Source organism: Crocodylus porosus, unplaced genomic scaffold, assembly GCF_001723895.1.
Source record: "Crocodylus porosus isolate Cpor-Errol unplaced genomic scaffold, CroPor_comp1, whole genome shotgun sequence".
In the NCBI taxonomy this organism is placed as follows: domain Eukaryota; kingdom Metazoa; phylum Chordata; order Crocodylia; family Crocodylidae; genus Crocodylus; species Crocodylus porosus.
Window position 1 is genome coordinate 30,119,371 of NW_017728949.1, and position 24,218 is coordinate 30,143,588.

Sequence of the window (24,218 nt, forward strand, 5' to 3'; positions counted from 1 at the left end):
TGTCAAGGTCACTCTGAATACTAGCCCTACCCTCCAGCATTTCTGCTACTTCCCCAAGTTTGGTGTCATCTGAAAACTTGCTCAGTGCACTCTAGGCCACCTTCTAGGTTGTTGATGAAAACATTGAACAAAACTGGTCCCAGAACTGACCCCTGGGGCACTCCACTTGATAACAGTTGCCAACTAGACATCAAGCCATTGGCTACTACTCTCTAAGCTGAAAGCTCCAGCCAGTTTTCTATCCACCTTACAGTGCATTCATCCAGCCCATACTTCTTTAGAGTGTCTGCAAGAATGTTGTGCGAAACTGTATAAAAGCCTTGCTAAAATTAAGGTAGACCATATCCACCTGTCTCCCCACATCCACAGAGCAGCCACTCATCTCATCATAAAAGGCAATCAGCTTGGTCAGGCATGACTTGCCCTTTGTGAATCCATGCTGACTGTTCCTAATCACACTCATTTTCTCCAAGTGTTATAAATGGATTTCTTGAGGATCTGCTCCATGATTTTTCCAAGGACTGAGGTGTGGCTGACTGGTCTGTAGCTCCCTGGATCTTCCTTTTTTTCTGTCTTAAATATGCGCACTATGTTTGCCCTTTTCCAGTCATCTGGGACCTCTCCTGCTTGCCATGAGTTTTCAAAGATGATAACCAATGGTTGTGCAATCACATTAGTCAGTTCCCTCAGCACCCTCAGGTGCATCCCATCCAGCCCCATTGACTTGTACACATTCAGCTTTTCTTAGTAGTCCCTAACTTGTTCTTTTACCACTGAGGGCTGCTCACCTCCTCCCCAAACTGTGCTGCCCAGTGCAGTAGTCTGGGAGCTGACCTTGCCTGTGAAGACTGAGGCAAAAAAGGCATTGAGCACTTCAGCCTTTTCTGCAACCTCTGTCACAAGGTTGCCTCCCCCATTCAGTAAAGGACCCACACTTTCCCTGATCCTCCTCTTGCTACCAACATACTTGTAGAAACCCTTCTTGTTATCCTTCACATCCTTTTGCTAGCTGCAACTCCAGTTGTCCTTAACCTTCCTGACTTCATCCCTACATGCCTAAGCAATGCTGTTACAGTCTTCCCTAGTTGTTTGTCCAAGTTTCCATTTCTTAGAAGCTTTTTTGTGATTTAGTTTACTGAAGAGTTCCCAGATAAACCAAGCTGGTCTTCTTGCTGGTCTTCCTGTGCATCAGGATGGTTTGTTCCTGCACTCTCATTAAGGCTTCTTTCCAGCCCTCCTGGACTTCTCTACCCCTCAGTCTGGCTTCCCAGGGGATCCTGCCCATGACATCCCTAAGTGAGTTGAAGTCTGATTTTCTGAAGTTCAGGGTCCTTACTTTGCTGTTCTCCATGTTTCCTTTCTTCAGGATCCTGAACTCAATCATCTAGTGGTCACTACTGACCAAGTTGCCATCCACTACTACATTCCTTACTAATTCTTCTGTGATTGTGAGCTACTGCTCACAAAGAGCATAGCCCCTAGTTGGCTGCCCCAGCACTTGCATGAGGAAGTTGTCCCCAGTACCTTCAAAAACTTTCTAGGTTGCCCGTACACTGCTGTATTGCTTTCCCAGCAGATGTCAGGGTGACTGAAGTCCCCCATGAGAACCAGGGCCTATGATCAAGAAACTTCTGCTAGTTGTTTGAAGAAAGCCTCATCTACCACTTACTTCTGGTCTGGTGATCTATAGCAGACCCCCACCATAACATCACCCTTGAAAGACACCAGAATGAGCAGCTGGATTTCTGGCAAGAGCTGCCTGGAAGAGCCTGGACCCAGGTCAGATGGAGGGGCAGCAACTTGCTTGGGGACACCCTGATAATACTGTGTGGAAGCAGTGAAGAGCCAGAGGGTTAGCTGACCCACAAGTAACTGGGGAAAAAAAGGGAGAAACTTGAAAAAGCTGAAGTGGGTCCAACCAGGACCAAGTAGGCCCAGGGAAATACCTTGGGGCATACAACAGCGGGTGCTAAACTTTCATTATAATTCATATTTTGAGTATTCATTTTAGAATCATTACCTCAAGACAGAGACAGTTTAGTTTTACTGATTCCATCTCAAATCAACAAAGAGATGGCCTGCATGGAGTTAACCTCTGGTATGGGCTCATACCAAAGACTGTTGACTGATGCAAAACGGTTATCACCTGTGGCTTCTGACATCAAGACATTGATGTCAGTTCAGGCCCTGGTTTGGGTAAGGGTGGGGTATACAGGAGTTTGGATCCCCATGAAGAATCCAGGGTGTGAGATCCTGATACTCACCTGTGGGGGAACTATTTCCCAGGAAGATAAGATGAAGTTGTGGCAGGAGAGAAGGAACAGCTACCAAGATATGCAGGTGACACACAAAAGGATCCACCCTGTCTTTGCCAGTGAGTAGAACACTGGCCAGGAGAGGACCCAAATCCTACAATCTGTACCAACGACAGTCTGATACAGATTTGAGGCCAGGTGTCCAGTTGTGAGGGGTAAGTGGACTAACCAACTCACTGTATATCTTGAAATTCTACATAGTCTGCAACCTAATGATGAAATAGTGTACTGTAAAGGCAGAAGCCATCTTAATTCTGGAAATACATTATCCTTAACTTTGAAAAGGTTATCCATGACTTCACTGGAGTGAAGTGAAAGTGTCCATGACTTCACTAGAACCAAGTTGTTGCCCTCTGCCTTTACATCTATATAGATTCTTATACACATCAACTGGACTAAACATTTAAGTATGCACATAAACAGTTCTTTGTATCTGACCACCATTTGCACCATTTTGTTTGTTGTATTCATCTCAGAGTATGTTAAACTTTGGAGCCCAAAACTGTACTTTAAAAAAAAAAGAAGATATTTTTATCATCCTTCTTTAAAACATGATTTCCATTTTCCTCTGGTATTCCTTGGCTGGAAAGATACTGAAAATGAAGAGAGAAGAACCTTTTCTTAAAATCACTTATTGGACACTACAATTACAATACTTGCTATTACTAACAGCATGCTGACAACACAGTAACAGTAGGAAGGATGATCAAACACATGTGCACCCAAAGAAATTAAATTTATATTTAAAATAAAAAGATTTTGGAGTGAAAAGATGAACCTCAACTAACTTAGTCTATTTCTTTAAGCCAGTCTCCATCTCTATGTAATGGGAATCCAGTTACAAATTATAGCTCCTTCTGTATTACTGACAAAGCAGTAAATCAAAATGTGGTATTAGGAAACTTTATTATATACATTCAGATTATTTGATCATGTTTGCAGAGATTTGGCTCATATGAAATTATACATTCTATTTAAGTAAGTGCTCCACTGTGAAAAAGACATGCTAGGTTGCACTGTGATTAGAAGCACAATAAAGCTTTTTATAGAACTTTAAAACAACTATTCATGTTTTCTTTCTTAACACTCTTCAGACAAACCACAACATTTAAAATTGCTTGGCCCAATGCAATATCATAAAATGGTCACAAGAATAACAATCTGATAGTTTAACAAAACCCTGTACTTCATTATTTTTATTTATTAAAACAATTATATTATTTTAAATATTTTAAAGAAGAATGGCTGCAGTTCAGGATTTAGCCTCTCATAGCAACTGAGGATTGGACCTAATTTTTTTTTACTCCTAATAAGAAAGAGAAATGAATAAAATGGGCTGAATTCTTCATTTAATATTTAAGCCCTTCACATTCAGATATGTTTATAATACTGAATTTGATTTATTCAAACTAATTTTAGAATATGGGTTGTTTGCAAACTACTTGAGTTGAGAATATGGGTTGTTTGCTTTTTTATCATTACTTGAGTATTATTTAGGTATGTGGACAAATTCACAGTCCCCGGTCATTTTAGAAGGATGACAGGAAGGTGCCACTCAGAAGCATCTGTCAACTATTATACTCTAGGTATTATGTCTACAAAATCCTGTAGCAGTTCAAGTTAGCTAAATCACTAATTTTGAACATGAATATAACAGGGTTAAAGTTGTGCCATTTGATATAAACACAACTGTTGTGCCTGTCTATACTCTAGGGCATATGGTACTGTCCTTGTTTCCAGATTATATGGCAAGCTTTTAAAACTGGAAGTATTGACGGTGCAATGCATTTACAGTATTAACTTTTGGATAAATTATTCTGTATTTGTAGAGTCACAGATCGTTAAGGCAAGAATGAACCATTAGGAGACCAACCTTGGCATCTTGTGTAACAAAGGCTGTAATCCTTTTCTCAATGAATTACTGGTTTAGGTCCAACCTTGCAAATAATAGCAAAGAATTACACTATGATTCCATAAATAGCAAAGGTATAAATTGGACTTGAGCCAGCAAGGCCTACTTTGCCATTAGGATTCACCTCTGAGGTAGAGTTTATACATCCTCCTTGCCCTCGAATATTTCCCTATAGACTGCTGGTGGACCATGGCCCTAAGAATGTGTACCACCTTGGAAGTTCTTCCTCTCTTGCATAGCATTGGCTGCCTGCTGCCCTCTTGGAATGTCTAGTACTGCCATCTTACTCATTTTTTCCTCTGGTTGTAGGGAATCAGGTTGCCAAAGCAAAACTCTCTTATATGAAAATATGGTTTTTACATTTAGGTTTCTGGGCTAAATGCTTCTGTCATTTTCCAGCCATGCTAATTGTTAAGGGCTGAAAAACCAGAGAACAGTTTTGATAGTTATATTTGGTCCTTATAATTGTTTTCCTATACCTCTACAGCACTGACTTTTTTGTGGCAAAAAAGCAGTAAAATATACAGTAAATGAAAACAGGTCTGAGACAAAAGATTCAGGTCTGGGTCTAGATTTCAGCTCATTTCCATAAAAATCCAGCAGTGTTCAGGTTTATAATTTTGATTCATCTATGAAATTTGGATCTATATTTGGGTTCACAGTAGTCACTCCAAAGAGAAGATCATTGGTCAAGGATTTTGACATAATCCCATCTTTAGTAAAAAGCATTAATAGAAAAGATAACCAACTGAATATGGTGATATCCAAAGGACCAAACCTAATAAGGGTCACCTGCTTTTTATTTACATGGATGTACAAAAAATGCATGCATCCAAAAGCAATCAAAGTTCTTTTGTACTCTGTGAGTATGTGCGGACATTACATTTAGATGGACTTAACTAGGGTTAGATCAGAAATGGGTTATTGTGATCTAATAAATGGCTACACACATTTAGAGTGCAGCTCCTGGCCTGGGAAAGCCCAGCTTCTTGCCCCAGCCCCAGAGGTGCATTCTTCCTTTCCCCCTCCTCTTGACTGGGCTATTTTTAGCCCTCTAACTCTGCCCCTGCAGATGGACCCTTCTGTGCCTGCAGACCTGCAACTCCCCTCCATCCTGCCAACTCCCTTCCTATCCTATCCCTGTGGACTCACTAGCCCCTCCACCCCCTGCTGCAATCCTGCCCTCCTCTCATCTGACCCCAGCATGGCGTCCAGCACTGGAACATAGCAGACCTGATCATAAGTGATATATAGGGGAGCATAGGGGGCATGTGTCCCCCCTGAGATTGGCCCTGTCTGGACTAGGTAGTGGAGGCACTGAGAGAAGCACTGGTGGCACTTCTGGTTTTGCTGCCAGTGCTTCCGGTTTTGTTGCTGGCACTTCTGGTCAGTGATTGGCTTCTGGGGGACCCCCCTCCATTGGAAATTGGCTGCTGGTGCCCCCCCAGCCTCAGGAGGCACCAGTCACCCATGGACCTGATCTACAACCATGTGGCTCAAAGTAAGCTTCATGATGGTAGATGGGGTATAGCAAACATTGGCCCATAGATGACCTGTCTGTGTGTATGTGCACAGTGTGGGGGGTGGGGGAGGACAAATAGTGCATGGGGAAAATGGGCCTCTCAGGAGACTCTGCATTCTCATATGAAGCTGGGGCTGGCTAGCAGAAGAGCATAAGCATATCTTTTTGCAGAAAACAGCAAGTAGGTATTGCAGCTGCTATTTCAGTCTTTCCATATGTGGTGGGCACGCCAGTAGCAGTCTGGTTTGCTGGCTTAAAAGGGCTTCAGTCTGTTGGTGGGACATTCCCACCAACCAGGTGGTGGTGAAGGAGAAGCTGCCATGCCCCTGCTTGGGGCGAGGCAAAGAGCCTGGACCTGGGTGAGGTTTATATTTCCCCACACCCTGATTGGTCCTCTTGCAATCTGGGGTCAGAGCCTCCAAAGGGTATAAAAGAAGAGCATGCCTGGCACATGCACATATTACATCAAGGGATGAAGAAGAGAGTGGGACTAAGGAGCTGGGGAGAGCTGCCTGGCAGGGTAGAGCAGTAGCCCTGAAGAGCCCAAAGACCGCCTCACTGGATGGGAGCAGCGAGCGGTGTGGCCCAGAGCCACCCACTAAGAAGTGCAATGATGACATAGTTTGGTGCACGGAGTTAGAGGTAGCTTGGGTCTGGCACCCCTGGCATGCGGCCAGAGGCATGGTACACAAATGGTGTACAAAGTGGGGACCTTGGGAGCCACACAAGGCAGCTTGGATTCACAAGCCCTGGCATGAGGCCAGGTACTTGGTGTAGGCAGCACTGCACCATGGGTTCAAGAGGGACCAGGACCTTGGGAACTGCACGAGGCAGCTTGGGCCCCCAACCCATGGTAAACACCCAGGGTTTCAGTGCATGATGGTGCATGATGTGGTCCAAATGGGACTGAGGCCCTGGAGCCGTATGAGGTGGCTCAGGTCTCCAACCTCTGGCACAGGGCCAAGAAGACTCGGTGCAGCGGGCACTGCACAGGGGGTCTGGGAGTGGACCCAGGCTCCAGGAGCCATGTGGGGTGGCTGGGGTCTACAATCTACAACACCTGACGTGAGGCCAGGACTTTAAAGCTGAAGCCTTCCACAGAGGGCCCTGGTCAAAGCTGAGACCCTGGAACCCTGCAAGGTGGCTTGGGGCCCTAACCCTGAGCAGAAGAGTGAAGCCCTTGGTGCACACCAGTGGCTGGCAGGCCCAGAGGGAGCCAGAGACTGCTGGAGCCTCAGCAGGAGAGGCAGCAATTCACCAGGAGACAAATGAGGACCCTCCACCTGGCTCCCAGGGAAGGAGATTCCCACAGGGGAGGGGAAAGTTAACCTGCGTTGGTAGGGTTTACCACTGGAGGCGAAGCCCAGAAAGAGAGATGGCTCCCCGGGATTAGAGGTTTTGTTTTGGGGAATGCATTCTGTTGGGCTGAGGGAAGCCAGAAGGGCACTGGGAAATTCTTTCCCCACCCCACCTTCTGTCAATGGAGTGCAGCCACTACTCCCAGACAGTCTAGGCCATGGTGTCCCTTAAATAGTTAATTTATAATTAAGGTTCTGTGCCTTATATTTTGGAGATAGTGTCTTATATTTTGTGAACTGTATTTTATTATACATAAGTTTGAACTTTAATAGAGTTTAAAGTTGTATAACTTTCATTGAAATCTGTGTTGGGTGGTATAACATTGAATGGACATTGTCCATAGTTTATGGTATTGTGTATATGTCTTGTGTATTTTATAATAGTAAATTTGTAGTTAATAGAGTTTAAAGTACATGATTTTCATTGAGGACCTGCTGGGACCCTCATCTATTATTTATCTAGTATTTAGCAGCAACCTATTTGTATCTTTAAGGGTGGTAGACAAATATATATATAAAGGTTTAAAGTTTAAGAGTATATGTAAATACATGTATTTGTGTTTATGTTTATGTTTTAACGTGAATAAATTTGTACATATTTAAATTTATATAGTGTCCTGGCTTGGCTCTGTGTAGGGAAAGGAGGGAACCTGCATGTAGCCAGCAGTTGTCCCCACCCCACAGCACACCTGTGCTGCTGACATTTCTCTTCAATTGGAGAAGGTAGTACATACCTGAGTACACCTTGGCTTTACATATTCTTTCAGTATTTCCAATTCAGGAAACATAAAGGAGTATCATATATTTCATTCTTTGTAAGAAGCAAAGGAAGGGAATGGTAATGGAAAAAGAAGGGTTTCTACACCTGCGCAATTCAAACTTGTATGGTTGGGAGAGGGAAATAAATGAAGAACTTGAACATAGCTTTTATACTATATACCACAGCTTTTACATTTAAATATTATCACACTGAACAAAAAAGTAAACATAATTATTAAGACACATAAATGACTTCACCTTATACATCCTATGGAACAGCATTAATCAATTGTGGAAAGGGGAAAGCAGAAAGGAAAAGAAACATGGAGATGGAGAAAAATGCAGGAAGACTAAGTGAATGGACTAAACATGATTTATAAAGTAATGGAGTAACATAAATGACAGTTGCATCAGAAAAAAATAATCCTTTTCATAATGCAGAAGAAAGAATGTGTGGAAAAAAATATTTATAAAGCAAAGAGACCTCCCCATTCAACTATACAAGGTTCCTATATAGCAGACAACATACGAAGCTCTGAATCAAAAATTTTGAGAGTTAAAAAAGGAATCTAATAGGATGCCTTGAAGTTTGAAAACAAAGTAAATAAATAGAAAATCACTGATTTCCAAAACTAAGACGATCAGCACAAAAGTCGCCATGTTAACACATGAAATCTGAGAGTGAATCATTGTCTCCAATGTGTCCTGGTCTAATATTCATGAGATTCTATAGCTTGCATCCTACACGTCTTGCAGTAGACAGGTTTAATTTCAAAGGGATTAAGTGGTGAAGTCATTACCTGAAGTGCATTTAAAGAAATTAACCTATCCCAGCAGAAAATCACTGAGAATTTTTTTTAAATGGGAAAATCAGTTAAGCTTTGTGTCCCCAAATAAAATGATCTTGGGTCCTATCCGACTTACGTAATACAAACGCAGTTGTCAAGCTTTGCACTCAGTTTATTCAGAACACTTCGTTTGTGACTGGCACTTGGGCTTCAATTCAAGAAAAGAAAACACCAAAACAAACAAACCTGAATAGCTTGTGACATAAACAACAGAGTCAGGCAGCCACTTGTCTCCCTGCAAGATATAACTTATTTGAATCAGTGATGGAATCTCTGCAATTATTTTAGAAGATTTTTAAAATGAGGTGAAAACCAGACCTGTGCAACCTCACTGAATTTCAGTTGCATTCTGTAGGCAAAATTAAAAGCGAGGTACATTACACATTTCCCAGTGTAAGTGCTCAGAAACTGGTCTAAACCTGTAATAGTACAGAAGTTTAGCGCACACAGACTGGTTTAAAAGTGGTGGAACCTGGTTTAAGATAGACCTAGGTAGATGTAAACTGAAACTCAATCAATTTAGGTTAGACTGGGAAGTCAAACTTCTGTACCAGCTCCGCTATTGACTCATGTTAGGTTGCTGTCTGCTAGCATCCTGGGTGCCTTTGTGCCCCCCACCCCCCAACTGGCATCCCCCTCATATGGAAGCATGCTACCACTCACCCTGTACTCAGCTGCTCCAGACAAGAACCCAGTTTGTCCTACCCCCGGGCTGTCACAGAGCCAGGTCAGCACAGTGGCTATGATGATGGGGGGAGGAAGGGGTGCTGAGGAGGTCTGTGCAAAATTTCACTGGGTGTTTCATTTTGAAGCTGTTTCAATGCATTTCGAGCTCAAAACAGGGAAATTGAAAAGAAAAGTCTTCGAAACAGTTTTGAAAACTTCTCATCCTGGGGCCAGGGGCAGCACCAATCTTCCTGGTGCTGGGTGCGGGCTCCACCCAGTGCTGGTCTCAGATGGTAGCAGCAGCCTCCTGTTATCTGGCAGGCAGATCGTGGGCCCGTGGCCCCTGGAGTAGTCTGGCACAGCCTCTGTAGCCCTCCCAGGGGTGTGGGCAGGCCCCTGATCTGTGCCCCCTGCCCCCACTTCTCACCAAAGGGCAAATGTATGTTCTGTTTACTGCCAAACTAACCTGTGCCACTTACAGAAACCTGCATAGGTGTGATTGATTCTGCCTTGGTCCTTTTAAATGTCTGTACCTGGCCTAAGGGCAAAATTTGAGCCAGGATTATAGCTTCTAAATGTCCATCCAAGATCTTGATTGCTGTAGTGAATTTAATGTTACAGTTAGCTTTGAATGCCAATATTACTTGAGAAGCTATTTACTCTTCCATCTGTGTGTACTGCATCAATATTTTTTTAAAAACAAATGACTTCTTTATTCTGTAAAAAATCTGTCCCTAGGCTGGCCAGACTGATCTTTGGCTATTGCTGGCTTACACAGAATGGCCCATCTGTCAGACAAGCGTAAGTTTTCGAGCCTTGATTCTTTTAAACAATGACTTGAGTTATTTAAAAATGTCATAACAGTAACTTATGATGCAGCCCATATGATTTTAAGGACTTTTTGCACCCAAAGCTTTTTTTTCAGATTCAGAAACATTAAAACCACTCAAACATTTACCAGTGCAAAAATACTATTAGATGCTAAGGAAAATAAGTTACTCTTGAAGGACCTACTCATATTTTCAGTAACGGCAAGTTTCTGGTGATATGAATAGAACAAGAGTTGGACATAGAATTTGCAGTTTATATGGGATACCATTTGAACTACAGTTCCAAGAATGCTTACATCCAATTATGTCTAAATGATGTAAGAAAATCAATCCCTTTAAGACAGGTATGATCAGGTGTTTAATACCCCCTTGTTGGACATCCTGCTACTCAGGCATGCTGGTAATGGAAGGCATCTTTGTAGTAGAAAAGAACAGCAAGTTTAGATCACTAAGAGGTGCATGGAGGAGCCATTCAGCATCATTAGTTGGTAAAACTGATAAAAATTGGTCCTTCAATAAGTAGAAGGCCTGAAAGTGACTAGAAGCTAATCAAGGCCCATTAAGCCAAGTAAAAAGGGCTGCCTCCTTCCCTGTGGGGACAGTTAGGGGTAGCAAATGAAGGGACTTCCTTGTATTTACCTTAGAGGTTAGGGATTTATTTTTATGTTGTGGAATTCAAAGCCCTAGTCACCATTTTGAATTGAATATAATTTTTAATATTTCTCAAGTAAGGAGAGCTTACTTCATAATATGGTATAATGATTTTTATCATCCCATAGCATCAGGTTACACAGTGGACAAAGTTGAACACTTCTTGCTTAAGCAGCTTTGTTGCTTAAATGGGAGCTTAGCATCTTCGGAAGTCAGGCCATGTGCAGCAGCAGCAATATATGCTCTGGGAAAACTTTACCAAGAGGACATTAAGCTAATTTAAGCCAGAGCTGAGCAGTTTTTTTCCATCACAATTTTTTATCATAGTGCCCCACTTCTACCTAGTACCTTTGGATACAGGATCTAGTATTGAGTATCTAAGTAGATATTTTAGATGCTAGAATGGTACTAAAGTAATGCTGAAATAGATCCAAATCTTCAGACTGGTCAGGCAGTGGTTTAAAAGAGCCTGGTGATCTGAAGGGTAGCACAGAGGTGACTTTGTGTTTTTAATAGCCAAGATTATCACCTGGTCTTTGATATAAAGTATAGAACAGCTAGATATAAAACTTCTGCCCCTATCCTATTTTCTCCAACAGATGCAGAAGCCTCCATGGTAGCTCATCAAGAGCACTGAAGGATATCCCCATGTACCCACAGATCAGGGAAACTCTTCCTCAGCCTTTAAGCAGATGTATATTGCATGTATATTTTTAATGGTTTAACTGTAACACTGAAAAATTAATGGCATTACACTCTGTTACAACTGAATCTGATTTCAAATTGCTTCAATATGTGAATGTACCATGTCATATCACTTATTTAAAAGTATGCTTGTAAGCACTTGAAAGAGCTAGCAATTATCTGCAGTCATGTGTTTTATGGTTGTATTATATTTATGTCTGGAAGAAGGAAAAGAGTTTTGAGTTAATTAGTTGATTGGTAAAAGTTATGGGGACAGGTTCTTTCAAGGAACTCTGTCTACCACATACCCAAATTACCTGTACGGTTGGAACTTGTGAACTGAACAAACTCTCGGTGCCACAGAAAATGGTCTTATGTTAAGGTAAGAAAATGGTCTTATCATGGCTCAGCAATATCTTAAGATATTACTGAGTCATGTCTAAGGGTTCCAGTAAAGTGAGCAATCTGCATTATTGGTAGTGTTCGGCATCTGAAAGAACACAGATGTAAGCTTGTCAGCTTTGCCAGCAACGCAGAATATTTTCCTTCTGTAGCAGACTAAGTCCTTGACTAAGCATCTCACCCAGCAGATGTTATTCATTATAATACAACACAGCTGTAAGTGGATTTCATTTATGTTGTCTTTTCTCAGTGAGTCAAAATGCATATTTAGGCAACATGTCTATACTGGAAACCCACTCATAGTTATCCATGGGTTTAAGGGACTACAGAAAGTTTCCCAAAGTAACCAAACACAGCCACACTCTATTTAATTTATAATGGCAATGCCATTTAATTATACAGTTTGCACCATTTAGGCTTAGAATTTCCATCGATAATGTACTGACATAGGCTGTGCAGCATAATATGTTTAAGCCTGAAAATTCATTAACATTGTGAAAACAAAAATGTTATTTCCCTTTTTTACCTCAAGGAACATGGAATATACTGGGAGAAGCACTATTTTGATTTTGTTACTTTCACGAAAAAAATTATAATAATAATGGGGGGAGATTAAGACAACAACAGAACAAGCTAGACTGAGTTTGATACAAATTTTCTAACAGGACTTTTACAGAAGAATTCTTGGTATCTGACAGGAATGCTGGATACACGTTACAATGATCTCCTGTCTCAAAACCCTTATTTAGTTTTCCTTCATTCAGGCAAAACTCTTTTTAAAGTAAATTGGAATTTTTCCTAAGTAAAGTCTGAATAAAAACTGCATAAAGACTAAAGGATGTGGATTCTTTGTCTTGTGCCTAAAATGACATCAGCATGTAACTTAAGATCATGTAAAACGTTTCTAACATTTTTATGTTTAATGATTTTCTTTAAAACTTTTCTGTTCCTCCATCCACTAGCAATAAAAATCATACATCAAAAAAACAATAGTACATAAATATGTACTATTTTCTTGTGCCAATGGGGAAAATAAACCAGGAGAAAAGAGGAGAAAAAGGCTTCCAAAAAGTGTTCTGAAACAGAGAAGTATCATCCTATCATATCTTTACAATTATGCAATGTGAGCAGCAGATATTCAAGATTAGTGCTTACCCAGGCACACAATACACACCCCCTCCTGAAAACTCAAGATACCGTAGAAAGCCTGTACCATAGCAGTATTCGCATTGTGAAATACTGCTATCTTAACTAGCACAGTGTTAGTGACAGCTGATACAATCAGCCAAAGACATTAGAGCACAAGTGTGTAAGACAGATATAATGAGAATATAGTTAAAAATCTAGGTAAAAAAAGGAAGCTAACAACAAATGAAGAAAATGAGTTGCAAATGTGTATGGATTTGATTTCTCTAAATTGGGTTTATCTACACGTGTCCTTTAGTGTGAAGTTAGCTAATTAGTTCCACAGTAAAGCTACATGTGCACAGGTATTAGAACACAGTAGATTAATTCACTCTGCAGTAAAGTACTATTTTATGGTGGAGTCATTTACTGTGCAGAAACACGTGTGGACAGTGACTGAGACCACAGCAGTTTGATCTGGGGTGGAGCAGCCCAGCAGCCTGGCAGCAGGCTTGTGGAGTCAGCCCCGGCTCCACAGTTTTGGCACTCTTATGCTCTAGCCAGCCCTTCCACTATCCCACATTGCCACCCAGAATGGAGGGCTGACCTCTCAAGCCTGCTGCCAGCCCAGGGCTGCTCCTCCCTGACTTAAAGTGCTATAGTCCTAGGCACATGTGAAGATGATAAGCCTGGGAGCAGCTGACTACAGTGCAATCTGAGCCAGAATTTATTGAGCAGCATTAATAGCTTGTATAGATGTATCCTTTGGCTGGGTCTATATGAGCAGGAGTGTACCCACAAACAGTAGCAGCATAAATTTATGCTGCTACTTTGTGCCACAGTGCACAGCTTTGCCCACGTGCTTTGCGGTGGGACACATTGTCCCTCTGCTCCACGTGCTTCCGGGGAGGTGTGTGTGTGTGTGTGGGGGGCGGGGCTGGGATACAGGGTGCCTCAGCAGGGGCTAACTATCCCCAGGAGCTGAGGCACTTTGTGCCCCAGCCAGCTGGGGAATGATGGGGGAGCAGGCAGCCCAAAGCGTGCTATGGACCCCCTGCTTGGAGGCACCCTGCACTCCAGACAGTCACTCCCCACTTGGCTGGGGCATAGTGTGCCTCAAGATGGGGGAGCGGGCAGCCTTGGGCTGCCTGCTTCCCCTTCTCTGCATTTGTCCCAGCTCTTGCTACTTTGGTGTGTGTCGCATCACTTTTTTCCTCCAGGATTTTGTTTTTGCTACAGGGAAATACCAGTAGCAAATTTTGCAATGGCACTGGCAATTAATTAGCAGCACTGAAAACTGATTAATGTGCAACTTGTGTGGTTTATGGCACTGCAAAGAGGTTTGCAGTTCCACAAGCCACACCTGCCTGCATGTCTAGATCCAGCCATTGTGTCTGAAATATTTATGTCAACAGTTATACTTGCCAGTTCTGAAAGTGTTCTCGCTGTTGCTGTGAAGAATTCGGTATACAGTTACAAAAATCAATCAGAAAAGTCTGCAATGGAGTAAAATTTAAAAAAATTATAACGATCACATCCATAGAAGATATCTAATCCATTTTGAGATGAATTTATCATGGAGACAGTGTCCCTGTACTCAGCAATGAGCATCTGATGAATGAACAGGACTCATCCCAGATTACACAGTTCCAACAAATGCAACCTTGTGTCGCCTGTCAGTATCCATTCTATGTGCACAACAGAACTGCTAAGTGGAAGAAGGCCAAGGTAGAAAGAAGAAGGAGGACAGTTCCTTCTTTCTATATTAACTAACTCATTTTAAAATAAATATTTATCAATTACCTTTGCCTATAATTTTATGTCTACATTTTAAAACAGAAAGATCAGGTTTCTTCACAGGCCATAGGATGTAAAAAGATTCTATAAAGTATACTCTGATCTTAGTGATGAATCAGAATATTTTATTTGCTTTTTTATTTCAGCATAATGCACCTAGACATTTCAAATTACTTTGAAATTATTTAGGGACCAATTCTGCAACAGTTGACACAGATAAGTCACCTGCTGAGGTTAACAACAAGACTCCATTATATACATAGATGCAGTGTTCTAGCTTGATTCCTTTGCTTTCTGCTCCAGAAGACATCCAAAAGCACATAGAAACACAACAACTAAAAACAAAATGAATAACACTAACAAGAAGAACCACAATGTACGGCCAGCAAACAAAGAAACAAATGGAAACAACAGCAAAAAAACCCTTTCCCCTCTAAAGACAGACTTGGAGGGACAGTTGATTTTCAGTTTTGGAAAGCACTCTGTTCTGTTCACATTCATGTGAATTGGCACAGCCAGCCCTAATACTGTAACTATTTTGAGTTTTGGATATTAGAACGGTTGCAATAATACAACATTTTCTGCAGTTAATTGTAGAGAGTGTATCTCAGCTGAAGAAAACTAAACTGTGAAACACAAAGGGCAGTGATGAGACTTTAGCTGGGTATTCAGTTCCGCTGAATACATCAGTGATTCTCAACCAGGGTGCCGTGGCACTTTGGCATGCCTTAAAATCTTTCAGGGGTGCCACAACGTTAGCACCATTAAGTGTACAAACACTATTCACAAGATAAACCCAAAGTTTTCAAATAGGAATCCACAGGATTATAAACACGCTGACCTATTGTGATCTTCGAGTTCTGTGAAACAGAAGAACTGCTCTATTATTTTTCTGTATTCAGAAAATAAAGAGTGAAAACTAAGAGCTAGCATTTTCTGAATGGTGCCTTGATTCTATCAAAGGGTACCTTGAATCTATTAAGGGGTGCCTTGAGTATGAGAAGCTTGAGAAGCCCCATAATAGGTGTTCAACATTGGTATATCTCAACTTCAGTGTACTGCAGATACCCAAGTTCACTCTAAACAAGCTAGCAATATGTAATGCATATATATTTCAGGTCCTGGTTTTCCTCTACACAGGTATGGGCAACATTATGGGTGCATCTACATGTGCACTTTACTGAGGAGTTGACTAGTAATGTCCTCAGTAAAGTGTCGCCATCTACACATGTGTTGGTATTAAGGTGCAGTAAATTAACTACCTTTGCTGTAACTGGGTACAGTACTATTTTACAGTGGAGTCATTAAGTGCAATCAAATGTATGTATGATCGCCAGGTGCAAATTGCTCCTGGTCAGCCCAGCGAGACAGGGTGCAGACACCCAGCTTCTGCCAGCTCCTCTGCCACTTGACATTGCCACCTGGAAACTAGGGCTGATCCCCTGCGCTCCCCCGCTCTCATCCATACTTCTCTGCCAGGCTGAGGCTGCTGGACTCTGGCTCTAACTAAAAGGATCTCTTTTGTAATGGAACACTGGCCAATAGCTTTATACATTATTAAGTAAATATTATGAGCACTGGTACCTATTAGGACTTGAGTTTGTCTTATTTAGCCAAGCAGTAAAAATGTTTCCCCTCTGTATCTCGAGACTGTTTAGCTTTTCTCAGAGTGCTTCTACAAACAGAACTGAAATGACAGAAGTTCAAAAGTAGACTGTTTACTTTTCATTATGTGACTATCCACAATTTCAATCCATGGATTTGTCATAATTTGCAGAAGACCTGGTATGTCCCCAGAAATCAGTTTATGTAAGCTCTGATGGACTGTCTTAAATTACATTAAGTGATATTAGAAAATTGTAATGCTTAATCCATGGAATAAGTAACATTTTTTCTCAAAAGAGGATGTGGAGTACAAAGAAACTTTCTAATGGTAGCAGAATAGCTGTAGCATTATAAAAGTGGAAATTAAGTGGATTTTTATTTGGAAACTGTGAAGCAATCCAAAACTAATCACAGTGAGTTTATCTTTTCCTTAATTCCTTTTCCTTTCAAGAAACCACTTGTGTACATCCATTGGTTTCAGTGGGTGTATTCTAGTGATGAATTTGCTTTTATGAATAATTTTTGGTCCTGTGGCTTGCTTTATTCTGAAGTAAACTTACATTCCTATTTGGAGAAAGATAGTCTTAAATAACAGTTTTTTCAAAAGTTGATGTGGGAAAGAGTTAGTGAGGAGAAAGGATGGATTAAATTTAGCTGACATATGCAACATGCAAGTTTTATGCCAGCAGTAAAGTTGGTTGCCTTTTGCAACTTCATGTGGATTTAAGTATGCATATGTTACATAGCAGAGGAGGACTGTGGTCCAGATAGAAAATTAGTTAGCAACAAGGTATAAACTTGAACAGCCTACTTCCATCTCACTGTTTAATTGAGTCCAGTTAACATTCATTATCTAAGAACCAAATCAGAACCTCTCATACTGAGTCTTTATGCTTTAGTGAACATAATGGCAAAAGGATTCCTGGAAAGAAAGCAATTCAGTTGCACTGTATGAAACTTTAATGAGGTCAGGGAACATACTTTCAAATAGACTCATCATTCATTTTTATTCTTTTCCATTGCAAAATTTGTCAGCAAATGTCTAGCATTTCCCTATACTTGAGAATAAAAAACATTAATAATTGAAAATGCCAAAGAAAATTAAGGCAGAGATAGATTATTAGAACAGGAGATACTCAAAGCCACATCACAATATTTTATTTTAATTAAACAGCATTCTTTGATGGCTGGAAGTTCTAACCCCAGCTGGAACTTTTGCTTTATAACTCTGACTTCCATTTAGATCTGGTCTGCTAAATATTTTCCCCATGCAAGTCTCTGAGCCAAATTCCAATGTGACATTCAGAGATACAATACATTTGCATTACATCTTTATCTTACATATTTATGCAACTGAAAGACTCCTGCATACAGTAGTCATTGCTCTTGACCACTTAGGCTAGGGACACACATTCAAAAAACCTGACCTTGAATTGATTCAATCTTTGCAAGCAAGGCTAACCTGGCTAAGCTAAATCAATTTTGTATCCAGATAGACATCCCAGAAACACAGGCACATGCCTGCAGTGTCTCAGGCTAGAAGTCAGGGCTGCCTTCTCTTGCTTCCACAGCACTGAGCTGAGGAGGGGCATGGCTAGGCCTCAGCAGGATGCTCTGATTAGCCCAGCAGGGAATTGATAACACAGTGTTTATCATACCCAACTCAGTGTTTATCACCCCATTAAGAAAACAACAGAGGGACATTACCAGTTACCTGTTGATTCTGCCTGTTGATTCTACTTGTTGAGTCAGCAGGACAGTAGCCACCATGTGGTCTGCTAGCTAATACACAGACAACTCTCAGCAAGGCAGAGGGGAGTGGGGGGGGGTGGGAATTCCTGCTTAGCAGAGAGTGCTAAAGGGGAGCGGGGAAGGGGAGGAAGAGGGGGGCCAGCTTGTGGAAAATCATTGACAGTGAAACTGACCGAGGTATAAAATCCCGCTGTTGCAGGGTTAAGCACGCAGGATTTGAGACAATACAGTCTCCCTGTGCCTTTTACTTGAGCTCAAATAAACTCTGTCTGCTTCTCCCCCCAGTGTGTTTATTTGACGCAACGCACACCGGGCAACGAACCCAATTGTTGCCTCCCTCGGGCACCTTGTGCCGGCAACAATCTGACCCAGTAAATGGCAGTTATTATGATACAAGAAATTATAACATGATTAAGTTTACCCAGGAACAATTACCCATCTCTTTAAAAGGTAAGAAAATCTTCTACAGACTGTCCCAAGTTTTAGCACAGTTTACTTTTGACAACCTCAGCTTACTTATGAAAGGTCTTTACTGTTCTTTTATTTTGTCTACTAGTCCATCAAATTCAGTTCCTTCATTTGTATCTTTGAGGTTTTACAGTTTGGCCCACATTTAAAATTCTGGCTTTGCAAAATTCTGGACCTACTTTCTCCCTTATCATTTACTATACTTCTTCCAACTTTTCCTCCAAGGCTGCTTATAGATATAAAAAAACTCCAAACAAATGGCATTTTACTTTAAACTCTGCATGCCTCCGTGCCGAGCTCAGCGCATGGCCAGAAGAGGCATTGTCTTAGTTGGACCCAGCTCACCCAACGTCTGTATAGATTACAATGGATATTTACAGGCACTTCTATAGATTAGGGTGGATATTTTATGACACATATCTAATAGCTGATTGAATCAGTTTTAGATAAAAGTGCCATAAAAGCTCCACTGAAGTGCCTAATCTATACAGATGCTGCCAAGCTAGGTCGAATTAATGCACTGCTTCTTCCTGTAAAGCACTTTTTTCCCACAGTTGCTCAGTGCCTCAGAAGTATTCCCTGAGATTTTGGATATGCTTGTCCTAAATTTTAAATACTTTCTGGTTTTTATATATAAAACTGGAGACAATCTAGATTAATATGGCCAATAATAAAGTAAATTTCACACACTATATAACTTAATACCAGGAGTCTGATCCATCACATGCAGTAACTTCATTGAATTGATAGACTTTGCAGAAGAATTTGTACTCTAGAAACTACTCCTCTAGCAAAAAAAGAATTTAAGCTTTTCATTTAACTTTATCTCAAATTAATCTTAAATAAAAATCTCCAACAAATGTAGATCTTCCATTTTATGGTCATTCCTTGAAGTAAAGAACTTTTATGGGAGATTATTCCAAAATCTAAGGCCTTTCCAGATGTTCAGGTAAAGACATAATAGGATCTGATATGCAAGCCACACAATCACACCTCCTGCCATGCTGCACACATATGGCAGGAGGCGTGATTTTGGGACCCAGCATCAGATCCAAATATGCCTTACTGCCAGTGATCCGAGCCCAGGATCATGGCCCCAGGGGCTCCCCTTGCACCAGCAAGTAGTACGCTGCTACAGCTGGAAGCCTGCAGCTGACAGGGTTCTCAGCCGTGGGGGTGCCCCATACACTCCAGGAGCCCCCATCTGATGGGGCTCACAGCCACAGTGTGCCCCATGGTGAGCTCCTATGATTGGGAGTCCTGTCAGCTGACAGGGCTTGCAGTAGTAGAGGATACCTGGACACACATTCAATTAATGGCATGATAGGAATGAGCCACAAGGTTACTACACATTTTTGTGGAATAACTTGTGGATTATTCCCAGTTTTATCACACCGTTAACTGATTGTGTGCCTGGGTCACAATTTAAAACATGATTAACTGATTTATCACACCATAAGTGTAACATGTTGGAGGGGCCTAAAAGAGAGCATAATTTCTTGTATGATTTTTGTGTGATACTTTAGAATTAAAAATGAATGCTCAGGACACTTTCATAATATTCATTTTATCCTTTAAAATCTCAGAATAGAATGTAAAGGCTGTGCTGTTAAATCATTTGGCAAGGTTTAACTATTTAACCTACCTTTTTTCACAGCAAGACTTTCAGTTTGAAAAATGCTACATGGAACCAAATTAACATTTTGAAAGCCCATCTGTTTCTCTTGTAATCTTAAGGAGAACTTAGTTGCAATCTAGGATCACTGTGAATTTACAGTCTTCTTTCTATTGCTATCACAGTGTTGCAAAAGTATTTCATCAATGCGCACAAAACAATTTTTGCACAATTAACCAGTGAATGATACCTGTAACGTGTGTGTGTGTGTCTGTGTGTGTGTGGGGGGGGTTGTCTCAGCAACAACTCTCCTGCCATGCAGCCTCCATGCTCCCCACTTCTGCTCCCTGCCAGGGCGGAGCTGTACATAGAGTATCTATCCTGCTTTTCCTTAGTCTCCCACAAAGAGGTAAGGGAAACAGAGCACTATAGGACCCCTATCCTGCTCCATAGAGCCACACAGACATAAAAGGAAGTGAAGTGCTTCTAAATAGTACCTCATTTCAACAGGTACTACAGTATTTTGAGTGTTTCAGATGCTTTTGGAACACTTCAGTGGGCAAGTATATCTAGATATAGATATATGGCTAGCTCGCTGAAGCATTTCAAAGGCATTTGAAATACTACAGACCCAGGAGTACATAATAGGAGCAGATCAGATATCAGTTCCTTGGGTTAAATGTACAGTGTGTGTATTTGTGTGTGTTCAACCACAATGCAAGGGTATTTTTCTTTTTTTTCCAAAATGTGATGTTTCTTGAGGAACTGGAAATAGGCCTTGGAATTATGGTTGTCTGGGTGGAAACTCAGTGATTCTGACTGACTTTGACTTGGACTTACTCAGTTTTGTCTGAGCCTAGAACATAAAACAAACCCCAGATTAAAGGAAATAGGAGAAACCATCTGACAAGAGAGTGTTCCCCAGGAAACATCAGGAGGGCCAGCCCTTAGAAAGTATTTCACAGGTCATTGCTTTCCCACTCTGCTTTAAAAATTAAGGAAGGGCAGTCGTGTTATAAACAGTGAGAAAAAAGTGGGTGGCCTGAACTTGTCTGGACCCTGATTCACCAGGCAGAAAAATCAAGCAAGTTTTATGTGGCATGGGGTTTGGTCATCAAAGTCCTACACAGCTGTACTTACATGCACACCTTTCCCCAGTTTGCAGGGCTAAGAGATCAGAGTGTTTTATAAAACATTCAGTTTTACAACATTCACTAAGATAGTATCTTATACAGGTTGAATACAATTTTTTGCACTATGCCTAACAGTCAGGAATTAATTTTGTTCTGCTCTACCTGGTCATTCCTTTCATTGAATTCTATAGAAGTATTTCAGGAAAAGACTTCAGGTCCAAATTAGCTGACTTGACACAAGCAGAACTCTCAGTGATATCAGATATCTGAGAGGGAGTTATCCCTGTGACAGCAAGACTGGGCCTGTGGTAAGGTTACACTTCCTCTTGTCATAGTTCCTTTACAAGTTATTGCTGTCTACAGCTTGCTCCTTTCTACTAAATAGGCAGATTAGTCAGTAGTGAGTAGTGTATGGCAAGAACTGCAAATGAATATGAAGAACAGTGAACTAAGCTTCAAGGGTCTTGTTTGACAGAGCTCTAATCACTGGCAAACAGATCACAGAAGCTGTAATCAACATGAATGAGAATAATATATGCAATATCTCATGCACTGAGAACAACGAAGCATGCCATTTCTTAGTTTAAGCTGCCTTCAAAATGTTTTATTAAATACTTGTCTCTCCTTACATATTAAAACAACACATTACATTTATTTGTTCAGTGTTCTTAACCCTTGAATCACAGATGTTTTCTTGACAATAGGATATTTCAGAGATGAATAGTAGAGCAAATTAAACATTTTTAAGTCTTGATATATAATGGTATTTTACATTGAAAGTATCCATACACCCTCTATAGACTGATCTGGTACAACTGCCAACACTTGAGCCTGCTTTCAATTACTAACAATTTTGATATACTTCGGTCTTTGGAGCTGAATTTTTCCCTGCTGCGCATCCAAAGCTGCCAACATAGTTCACCCATTTCTAAGGACTAGGCTGGGGGGAAGCACATTTTTTTGCCTTTTTCATTGTAAAACCCTACTGCTCCAAGTTTTAGAGCAATGATTTAAAATTTGGCAGGGATCACCTTTGTCTGGGATATACCTTTTACCCATAAATCTCCACCCTTATTTGCCCAGTGTGTAAACCTTTGGGAAGAAGGTAGTTCATACATATATACACATATACAAACACTAGGGGCATCTGGTGTGGGATGGAAGCGGTGGGGGTCTTTTGATTTAGAGCGGCTCCTGGGAACTGCTCCAATTAAAACACCCACAGCATCTCGTGTATTCAGTGTCCTGAGTTTGAAAATATTGGTGGAGGTGCTTTAACTAAAGCTTGTTGAACAAGCTTTTGGTGAAAGCATTCATGCTGCCATTTTGAAACAGGGGGATACCGAATACAAGAGGGGCTGCAGCATGCTGGAGTGTTCTGAGAAGAATGCTCCAGCAAATTCAATTAATCAAGTCTGCTCTGACACGTTCTAATCAGAATGCATTGGAGCACATGTAAAACAGCCCTAGAGTTCAAAATCTTCACAGATTCCCTCTGCACTGGGCATGCTGTTGCCCAAGGTTGGGCAGGACTGTCAGTCAATCTGGTGTGCAAGAGCCTGTGCTAAACCTGAGAAACGGAACACAAAAGAAGAAGCCTCTCTCTCTTTCTCTTATTTTCCCAGTGATATCTCTGGTGGTCCTGGGCAGTGTGCATAAAGAAGCAAATTTGCATGCAGAGAGGAAGAGAAAGAGAGAGTAGACTGGGACTCATGCAGGAGGAGGAATTGATACTGGCTGGACAAGAAATTTGGAACAAGAGTTAGGCAAGGGATAAAGAAGAGAGAAAGCTTGGATGGGGAGCTGAAGAGGTCCTTCCAGTGCATGTACTAGAACTGCAAGGTGGGCTTCGCTGATGGCTTTTCACAATGAATTATGTGCTATGGTGGCACAACTATTGCAGTTGAACTGTGCAGAGCTACCAGCAGCATGTAGCAGTAAAATCCTTTCAGCCATACTTGTCTCCATAGGATGTTTTATTAAGGTGAGATTCTCATGGAGTCAAACAGGACTCTTCAAACCTCGCTGCAGACCTTTTTGGGGCTCCTATACCTGTGCAGGGAGGCTTCTCTGATGCAGTGGAGCAGACTTGAATAATCTCTTGTGTCATGTGTATCAGTGTTCCTGCACTGAAAAATGATGATAGGACATTTTGAACTAAAGCTCATTCAATGAGTTTTAGTTCAAAGTCCCTGGCTGCAATTTTTCAGTGTGGAGATGCTGATAAATGTGATGTTCAAACAATTTTAATTAGTGTGGTTCGCTAATTAAAGCAATCCCCCACACCTCCCGGAGCACGTGTAAAAATGCCCTGTTCGAATGTTCTAAGAGTTTACACTGATTTTCTTGGATTCTAATGTGCCTCGTAGTGAGCTAGAGATGCACCTTTAGAGTCTTTTGAAAAGGGGATCCCTGAGGTATAGTTCTCCAAAAAAACCAAAATAAACAGACAAAAAAAATTAAACAGCTTTTCTTTAAGTTGGCAGCTACTATCAGCTTTTATCTATGCACTAACGGACCACATGGATTGAAACAGAGCTCTGATTGGGTTCCAGATACACTTAGTCACTTCACATTTAGCCCAGCTACAGTTCACTGTTTACTGCTCTTTTGGGGATGCTTTACTGAAAATGGTATTCAATGAAGAATTCGGCTCTACATAAAAATGAGGGTGCAGTCTGTGTAGCTGAGGATTTCATAGATTTCATAGATTTCATAGACATCAGGGCTGGAAGGGACCTCGGGAGATCATCGCGTCCAGCCCCCTGCCCAAAGG

At 41.2% G+C, this 24,218-nt stretch overlaps 1 long non-coding RNA gene across 1 annotated transcript in view; it reads right to left on the reverse strand.

Moving 5' to 3' along the window:
* Nucleotides 1-20,640: 20,640 nt before the first annotated feature.
* The window catches only part of LOC109323190, a 34,711-nt gene continuing 31,133 nt past the window's right edge, over nt 20,641-24,218 (reverse strand). The window contains exons 4-5 of the long non-coding RNA XR_002104572.1: nt 22,256-22,266; nt 20,641-20,652 (exon numbers count right to left, since the gene is read on the reverse strand). This is a non-coding gene — a long non-coding RNA (uncharacterized LOC109323190). The remainder of the gene's footprint in view (nt 20,653-22,255; nt 22,267-24,218) is intronic.